Source organism: Gorilla gorilla, chromosome 22 (assembly GCF_029281585.2).
Source record: "Gorilla gorilla gorilla isolate KB3781 chromosome 22, NHGRI_mGorGor1-v2.1_pri, whole genome shotgun sequence".
Lineage (NCBI taxonomy): Eukaryota > Metazoa > Chordata > Mammalia > Primates > Hominidae > Gorilla > Gorilla gorilla.
In genome coordinates this window covers 34779779-34788294 of record NC_073246.2, presented here as the reverse complement: position 1 = coordinate 34788294, position 8516 = coordinate 34779779, and the positions used below count along the sequence as shown (strand labels likewise).

Genomic DNA, 8516 nt, shown 5'->3' with positions numbered 1-8516 from the left:
TCAAACAAGCCACTTCTAAATGGAAAAGGGGAGCTATTTTTCCATCTGGTAGTCCCTCCAATGCTAGGATGTTTTCTGCAAACACAGCAAGATGTTGACTTGTTTGGGGAAAATTCTGGTCTCTAAAAGTGGGAACAATGGAAGTAGAAGGTGAGGTGGCAGAGCTGCCCCTGTGGGCTTCTCATGAGTGGTCGGAGGAACAGCAGATCGGGGGCATCCAGAGCTGCATGGTCCAGCACTGGCCACAGCACAGAGCCCCCAAGGCTCAGGCAGGGCTTTCAGCTATTGGGGTAGAACCCTCCCATTTAGGTGATGCCAGGATGAGGTACTATGGAGAGGCCATTTATGGCAAGGCATCCCAAATTCTATGTAATTTCACTTCTGACTAAAGTTTTTTTTTTAAATTTGTTGAATAGAAAATATTTTCACAGGGAGTTACATACACATAGTACATATGTATGTGTGTGTATATATATGTATATATGCATGTGTGTAGATAGATAGATAATCATATGTCCTCCTCCTCTTCCTGATCCCATCTTCTCAATTCTTGTCCTCCCATCACACATATGCTCACAGACAGAAAAGCAAGTTTCGTGTTTTTTTTTTTTTTTTGAGACAGAGTCTCACTCTGTCGCCCAGGCTGGATGGCAGTGGCGCGATCTCGGCTCACTGCAAGCTCCACCTCCTGGGTTCACGACATTCTCCTGCCTCAGCCTCCTGAGTAGCTGGGACCACAGGTGCCCGCCACCACAATCGGCTAAATTTTTTTTTTTTTTTACAGGGTCTTGCTCTGTCGCCCAGGCTGGAGTGCAGTGGCACAATCACAGCTCACTGCAACATCTGCCTTCCAGGCTCAAGCAATCCTCCCACCTCAGCCTCCCGAGTACCTGGGACCACAGGCATGTGCCACCACACCTGGCTAATTTTTTGTATCTTTGGTAGAGATGGAGTTTCCCCACGTTGCCCAGGCTGGTCTCAAACTCCTGAGCTCAAGTGATTCACCTGCCTCAGCCTCCCAAAGTGCTTGGATTACAGGTGTGAGCCTCTGCGCCTGGCCAGCAAGTTTCTTATGTACACTTCAGGGTATGTGTAAGTAAATATATAGACATATTATTTTTTCTTAATACAAGAGTTCACTCACATGGTGAACTCACTATGCGAGTTAAGTACACATGGTACTTGCCTCTGCTTTTTTGCACATTACAACATATCCTAGAGATTATTCCACAGCAGTCCATCCAACACTGCTCATTCTTTACTTACAGCCACATGGTCTTGCATTGTGGAGATGTACTGATCGGTTCAACAGTCCTTTACTAATATTGATGGACAGTTGGGTTATTTGTCAACCTTTCACTCTTATCAGGGCTGTTCCCAGGATTGAGATTGTTGGGCAAAAGGATCTATGAATTTCTGCTTTCATATCTATCGCTCCACTGCCCACTGTAGGGGTCGCACAAATTTACATTCTCACCAGCCTTGCATAAGTTTGTCTTGTTTCCCCCCAGCCTATCACCAAATTTATGAATTTTTTTTTCAATCTGCTAAAAGAAAAGCCACCGATACCAAAGTTTCTGAAAATCAAGTGTGTCACTAGAATATTGATTTCTTCTTTGGCAGAACTTTTTTTTTGTAGTAAACTACACATAATGTAAAATTTGCCATTTTAACCATTTTAAATGTACAATTCAGTGGCATTAACTGCATTGACATTGTTGGGCAACCATCACCCCCATTCATCTCCAGAACTTTTTCATCTCACAGAACTGAAACTCTGTACTCGTTCAACACTAACTCCCCATTCCTCTTCCCCTAGTCCCTGGTAACCACAATTCTGCCTTCTGTCTCTATGAATTTGACTACTCTACATTCCTCAAATAAGTTGAATCATACAGCATTTGTCATTTTGTGTCTGACTTATTTCATTTAGCATTCTACCCTCAAGATTCATCATGCTGTAGCATGTGCCAAAATTGTAGTCCTTATTTAAGGCTGAATAATATCCCGTTGTATGTATATACCGTATTTTGTTGGATCCACTCATCCATCAGTGAACCCTTGGGTTGTTTCCACCTTTGGCTGTTGTGAATAATGCTGCTGTGAACATAGGTGTACAACTATCTTTTTGAGTCCCTGCTCTCAAGAGGGAGGGGCATCTTCCCTCCTCCTCTAGTAGGTATAAAATGAACCTCACCCCATAAGTTGCTGTGGAGGAGCCCTGATCTTTTGTTCTCTTTACCTACCCAAGAGAATTCCATTCCAGGCTGCCTTTTCTCTAAAAGCAAGATGTACACACACTGCAGTCCACTCCTTGGAACTATTTGGGACCTTAACATCACACTTTTCCAATGGACAGTGCAGGCCATGTGATTTCTTAAATTAAATATCATGCAACTCAAAGCAATCAATGGAAGTCAACAGACAACATCGAGAAGAAGGGGCAGCAATGGTCTTCCCTCCTTTGTGTAGACCAGAGTGTGACATCCAGTGCTAAGGAATGCATCTGAAGTGGGATGTAAAAGGAAAGGAATGTATTCAAAAAAGAGGAGCTGGGATGCTCAGGGGAATAAAATCCTGCGTTACAAGGGACACAGCTGAAAGGGCTGGGATGAAGAACTGAGAGAACAAACATATGACAGTATTTTTTAATATTTGAAACATATGACAGTGTCTGTTAATGTTTGAAAGGCTGTCATGAGGAAGGCAGATTTGATATTGATGACCTCAAGAGAAGCAAATGGAGTCACTAGGTATGAGTTCTAAGGAGAGAGATTTGGGGTTTATTATAAAGAAGTGTCCAAAGATGGAATCAGTTTCTTCACAAGGCTGTAGAGTGAGTTTCCTGTTCCTGGAACTATGTAAGTCTTGACTACATAGTTTCTTGACTGGATTGAGAGGGAGGGAAAGCAGGCATTGGTCTTCCTTCATTTTACACATACAAATAGCTGCGGATCTCCTACGTGTTTAAAGGCTGGAGTTGGCTTCTATGTGTTCCCTTTTTCTTTTTTTCCTAAAGGACAATGGTTGCAGTTAGAACCTCTTCCCAAATATACAAGTACCAGAGATCTCGCAGCAATGAGTGACATTTCAAAGAGCTGATTTCATTTCATGGCTTCTTAAAAGGCCATTCATTGTTGCTGACTTTAGGGTCAGCCCCTTGTTTCTATAAAAAGCCAGATAGTTTGATTTCTATAAAGAGTCAAATATTTTATGCTTTTCCAGCTATTTGAGGGTCTCTGTCACAACTACTCAATTCTTCCACTGTAGCACAAAAGTGGCCACAGCAATACATAAATCAGTGTGACTCTGTTCCAATAAAACTCTATTTGAATTTCACATAATTTTTACATGTCACAAAGTATTTTACTCTTCTGGTTTTTTTTCAACCATTCAAAATGTAAATTCTTACCCTGCAGGCCATAAAGAAAAGTAGACAGCAAACCCTAGAAAATCTCATCAAATCTAAGGAATTGTTGCCCAACCAAGATGCAGGAGGGGACAGAGCTTGGCCTCAGGAACACCTGCCTCCAGGGTCTCCAAAGTTATCAAGAACCTCTCTCTGCCTCTTGTCTCTGTGTCTTGCTTCTGTCTAGCTGTAAGCCATCATTTACCTCATGTAGACAACAGTGTCTACACTGTTGTCACACCTTATAGCTATGGCCGTTGAGACTTATGAGCCGACTGTCTATGTCCCAGGTATGCACATCTTGGGACAAGGAGGCACTGGTCTAGCTGGGTCAGGAACCAACCACAGGAGCAATCATCTGAGGCTGACAGGTCTGGGAAGGTAAGAACATGGCAGATCCCATGGGAACCCCAAGAATGTGGAGGGCAGTTCCCAGACAGACAAGTGGGAGTTTGGGGTGGACCAAGCAATACTGTCTCCCTTCCATAACTCGCAAAAGAGGATGTGTTTTTGTCCATACACAGGTGTGTGTGTGTGTGTGTGTGTGTGTTGGGTGAGACCAAACATCTACACATTTTTTAAAATTCCCAGGATGTGTTCTAATAAAATATTTAGAACACTTGCTGGCTCAATGACTGTCTATGTTATTTTTAAGGATGTATAGGACCAATTAACAACACCACAGAAAAAGAGATATCTGAGGCATGCAGGGAAGAGTGGTCACACTAATTATATTTCATTTGCAAATTTTAGCATTCTTCCTTGTTTTGACCCAGGATTTGATAAGCATCTTTCATAGAAAAAATTTTTCCATCACTTGCTGGTTTCCATTTCTGGGCCCAACACTTGCTCCCATTTCGGAGAGAAAATGTTAATGATTCTCCTGCTTTTCTCACAGGGAAGTTGCTGTTCTTTTAGCAGACATTTAATAGCTTCTCAACACAGTCAGAGCCCAGAGGTCACTATGATACCCAAAGGTCTCGTTCTGAGATATCACCACAGGGAGGATGGCTTGGGGACAGCTGGCTGGCTGTCCACCTGTTTCAGTCTGTCTGTTAGTTCCTGGAAAAGTGTGGGGTTTCACAGCCTGATCAGATGAGCAAACCCATATATACCAAACCCTCCATGTATGTAAGACACCCAGGGACACCACATGTCCCTGTGGGCCTGCAGAAGGGCTGACAGTCTCCAGGGCAAGAAGAGAATTGGGACCAAGACAAGGATGCTGCAGACTGTGGGAATCTAGAACCAGGGGCTGTCCCAGGGACCAGAGGCTTTAACAGCAAAAGCCACGAAAAAGCTGATGGTGAACTGTGAGGCAGTTTCCAAATCTGCGAGCATCTTCTTCATCCTTAACAGTAGAAATGGAATGCAGCCCTCATTCCTGGACTGTACCGAATGCAGGAAAAGAGAATGTTGGGGGCTCACAGGGCTCAGCACAGTGGGGTCCCTGTCTACAAAAGTTATCTGCTAGGTATTTTGGTAAAGGGGAAAAACTGAAAGATTAACCAGACCAACCCATGTCAAGACTATCAGGTGCCAGAGGAAGAGAATGAAGATGCATGAGAGGGAGCAAGTTGTGTTTATGGCTGTGTAGTACCCAGGAAGGTGCAACCCACATTTGTGAGGTTGTTGTTGGTGGGCAGGTTCAGGCTCTTGACTTCATGGCACAAAAGAATTTGAGAGCGAGTCCAAAGTGAAAGTAGGTAAAGGAGCTTATTGCAAAGCGAAAGTACACTCCGATAGCTGGGTTGGAGCAGGCTGACAGCGCCCACTGACGCTGAGGGAGCTCCCTTTATAGGAGTCTTACATGATTATTCATGAAGGATGGGAATGGGCATTGTTGTTAAGCATGCCGTGGGAGGTCTCCTGGATGCCCACGCACTATTGCTGTACACGCTAGCACATACATCCCATGTCTCATTAGCATCTGAAATCTCCACCCAGGGGTGTGTTTTTAGCATTAAAATGAGCATGGTTCAGCTTAAGGACATTGGTCGCGGACTTGTGCACCTGTGCGGACTTGGGGATTTTCCCTTTTGCCCCTGCTCCTCTCTGCTCCAGGATGTCCTAACCAAGAACCTCAGATGCAGTTTGTGCACTGTCGGGTGGTTTGGTCTCTCCATAAGTTTGACAACTTTCCTGTTTCCTTTCAAGGGAGGCTGTGATCACCCTCTCCAACCTACCTCAAGGTGAGCACCATTTGTCTTCTGGGTGTCCTTCTTTCCCTCTTTTGGTATCTCCTCCCTCTTTTGGCATCCTCATCTATTCAGCAAACATCAATAGAGGACATCATATGTGCCGAAGACTCTCTCAGGGGTGTCTGGGGGTGGGTAGGAAGTACAAGATGATTAAAAAATGATGAGTTCATGTCCTTTGTGTAGGGACATGGATGGAGCTGGAAACCATCATTCTCAGCAAACTCTCGCAGGGACAAAAAACCAAACACTGCATGTTCTCACTCATAGGTGGGAACTGAACAATGAGAACACTTGGACACGGAAGGGGAACATCACACACCGGGGCCTGTTGTGGGGTGGCGGGAGTGCGGAGGGATAGCATTAGGAGATATACCTAATGTAAATGAAGAGTTAATGGGTGCAGCACACCAACATGATACATGTATACATATGTAACAAACCTGCACATTGTGCACATGTACCCTAGAACTTAAAGTATAATAAAAATATATATGTAAAAAAAGAAAGTACAAGATGATTAAAGGGAAGCTTATGGTGTATGCAGATAATCACACATATGAACCAATAATCAGGATACAATAAGTACTAAAAGAAGGGAAGCCTATCGGGGTGGGCTTCAGAGAGGAGGTGACATTTGCTAGAGGTCCTGAGGGTTGAATAATCTCTGCCAGGTGCAGGAAATGAAAGGCTGCTTTAGGAAGAGGGAGTAGGGTATTGAGTTCTGGGAGAATGGAGAGTTCGTGAGTAATTCAGTGAGATCAGACCTGGGGGTACCTGCAAGATGGTGACCTGAGGTGATGTGGAAGGTTGGATTGGAGTCTGGCTGTCCAGGGTGCTTGGCACATATTAGATGTTCAGTTAATGTTTACTCGAAGGTGAGAGAAAGAAGAATAATAGCAAGCATACAATATTGAACGTGATAATGACAGTACACATAATAGCTGTTTACTGATGGCCTACCCATTCTTTTTACTGTTTACAAAGTATTGGGAAAGAAAAAAATGACAGAATTTCAGCTACTTATTACTTTGCACTTCATGGCATTTCTCTACCTCTCTATCCACCACCCATCCATCCATCCTGTCTATCATCAGCCATCTATCTATCTACCTAGGAAAGAAGCAACACAAGAGGAAAAGACAGGAAAAGAGAACTCTGGACCCCTCTGATCTCGAGTCCCTCTGTGACAAGGTGATGGGAGCTAAGACGGCATGGCGAGACCATCTGCCCTGCCTGTCCCAGCATCTGCTCTGGAGAGTGGTCGATCTGAAGCTGGCGCAGGCCCCTATGGGCCATGTGTCGCTGGAAGGTGACATCATGCATGAGAGTGAATCCCAAGGACGCCTCCTACCTGCCAAGCCTGTGCTGTCAGCTGCTGTCCTGGGAAGCCCAGCAGGTACTTATGCCACCAGCATTGACCTCGTGAAAGCCTTTTTTGGAGTCTCACAAAACTGCCTCGAGAGCTCGTTTATGAGCTGTAAAAGAAAATTTGTCTCATTGTAGTCATGTCTCAGTTTAGACTCAAAATGATATAGCTCAAATGGATTGCTATCTTATTCCCCAGACTGGGCTCAACAAGACGCATAGCTGACTTCTGTTAAATTCTTCTACATGCCCGGCACTGCACTTTGCATCATTTGATGCTTTCAAGAACACTGAGAAGTATAAATGATTACTATCTTCATTTTGCAGATGAGGAAACTGAGAATAAATTTGCAACAAATGATTACAGTCAAAAGAACCTGCTGCTGATTCTGAAGAGACGTCAGAAGTAATGATACCCATCAGCTTTAAGTGAATTATTGGCAGCTCATTGAAATAAGCATATTAAAAACCTCTCAAGTTGACCTGTTTGAAAGGCATAGTGCCCACTGTAAACTCTGACTTGCACGTGGCAGGTGCATATAAATGCACTAAATGTGGCCAGTCTGAGTTTAATGATGGAATATTATGATAGTAAACAGAGTGGCAGCATCAGCAGCTCATTCTGTCCCCCAGTCATTCATTGTTTTTTGAAAGAATTCTTTATTTTTTTGGTAGAGATGGAATCTTGCTTTGTTGCCCAGACTGGTCTCAAACCCCTGGCCTCAAGTGATCCTCCTGCCTTGGCCACCCAAAGGCACGAACCACTGTGTCCAACCCATGTTCACCTTTGATGGGCTCCTGAGCTCTCAGTATTGCAATGTTGTTGATTTTTAAAATTATTTTTTTCTTTTTCAAAGTGAGGAAGTCAGTTTTCATAGTCACAGGAATAAGAAGCATAAACTTGCCAACAGAACATAATGAGAAGGAACTGGATTTGAAGTGTGGCCCTCAATTCCTAGCAGTGTGTGGGTGTTTGTCATGTTTTCTAGCTTCCTGGCTCCTTTTGAACACCTGTCTTATTATGGCTTGGGGGTTTCTTTCTTCCTAAATTAGAGGCCAGAGCCTCAATTCCCAGCCTCCTTGTTGGCTATGGAACAGGTACGTGGCTGGGGCTGGGCTCATGGGTGCACCCGTATAATAATCTTGTTTGGAGGAAACAGGCACTGCAGAGAACCCACTCTCTGGCAAAGATGGTGGTTGTGGAGGCATCTGGTTTTGGGGGGCAGCAGTGACAAAAGTCCTGGAGTTCAGTGTCTGCCGTAATAAGCACCAAGTCTGTGCCCAGTGGGCCAGTGGTAGGTCTGTGTTTGGCTGTATGATTGGGTTTCTGGCTACAAGGCCTGTCTTCCAGGCCTCCTAAAGGCTCTGAATTACCTAAGGAACCATTTGATGGGTAGCCTTGCTCCCGAGGTTAGCTGGGGTGGGTTCTTCTGTTTGCTGCTAAGAACCCCAAGGCAGGCAAATAGCCAACCAGTAAAATCTGCAATTGCCAGAGGTGTTTGAAACAGATTGGATCCATCTTGAATAGGGGCTGGGTAAAA

General features: G+C 44.3%; 1 long non-coding RNA gene across 1 annotated transcript; it reads right to left on the bottom strand.

The window, feature by feature from the left end:
- Positions 1-5594: 5594 nt before the first annotated feature.
- Positions 5595-7085, bottom strand: LOC129529323 (uncharacterized). Its single transcript, XR_008674805.2, has 2 exons — positions 6962-7085; positions 5595-5732 (listed from the first exon to the last, which is right to left on the bottom strand). It is a non-coding gene; the product is annotated as an uncharacterized lncRNA (long non-coding RNA).
- Positions 7086-8516: the final 1431 nt, after the last annotated feature.